General features: G+C 42.8%; 1 pseudogene; it reads left to right on the top strand.

Moving 5' to 3' along the window:
* Positions 1–643: 643 nt before the first annotated feature.
* On the top strand, positions 644–858 carry LOC131831879 (phosphatidylinositol N-acetylglucosaminyltransferase subunit Y-like; annotated as a pseudogene).
* The last annotated feature ends 218 nt before the right edge of the window (positions 859–1,076 follow it).

The raw sequence follows: 1,076 nt of genomic DNA, 5'->3' as shown, positions 1-1,076 counted from the left end.
CAGCGCTGTGGGGCACACATGTGCTGCTCCGTGATTGCCCACCCATAGGTGCCGTCACGCGTCGGGGTGGCAGCGGATGGCAGATGAGAGTGAGAGGATGGGGGACCTGCCCCATGCCTTCGACCTGGCACTGCTCGAATTACTGGTGCGCCGGCTCTCCAAGAAAGTGCTCAGATGCGAAGCATTGGCAAATGAGTTGATTAAAAAGGAGCTGGAAAATAGCCTCTCCAATTATGGATGGGATTCCTAATAGTATACCTCAGGCAACCAGGATGACACTTTAAAAGAAGAAGAAAAAAAAAAACAGAATAGGGCTGGATCTTACTTAAAATCAACAACAACAGGGGCACTTGGGTAGCTCATTCGATGAGACATCTGACTCTTGATTTCAGGATCAGTCATGATCTCAGGATCAGTATCTCAAGGTTGTGAGATTGAGCTCTCTGTTGGGCTCCATGCTGGGTGCGGAACCTGCTTAAGATTCTCACTTTCCTTCTTCCTCTACAGCTAGAGCTCTCTCTTTCTCTCTTTAAAAAAAAAAAAAAAAAGGCAAAAACCCCACAATACACAGAACTAAAAATTTTCAAAATACCACTTACCTTTTAAAAAGTCAGAACGGCAGGTAATCAGTGGGGGGAGAAGAATGTTTCTGTCTCTAACTACTTTGACTGCCCTTATTCTGTTGGTCTCTTTAGCAGGACTGTTCAATTTGGCCTCTGTGGAAGAAAACTTCCCACAGGCTGCACCAGCACAACCAGCCTGTGCTTTTACAGTCTGCTCAGGCTGATTACCATGCTATTTTATATGTTTCTCCACCTTTGGACCTGGATGGGTATTAAACTCTTCAGACATCATTAATACAACCAGAGCCAAGATTATATATATATATATATATATATATATATATATATATAAATGATATATCATGAATGTCTGTCTCTGAAAGCTCAACTACATGGAAATACTGGAAACTCACTTAATTTGTAGGAAAGGTACTTTGCCTTGCTTTTCTCGGAGGTTTAGAACTATGGGAGGCTTACGCTGCTGAAGCTTCTTTTCTTGTACTTTTGCTCTAC

This window comes from Mustela lutreola, chromosome 5 (assembly GCF_030435805.1).
Source record: "Mustela lutreola isolate mMusLut2 chromosome 5, mMusLut2.pri, whole genome shotgun sequence".
In the NCBI taxonomy this organism is placed as follows: Eukaryota; Metazoa; Chordata; class Mammalia; order Carnivora; family Mustelidae; genus Mustela; species Mustela lutreola.
The sequence above is the reverse complement of the archived record's forward strand: the minus strand, read 5'-3'. Positions and strand labels throughout refer to the sequence as shown.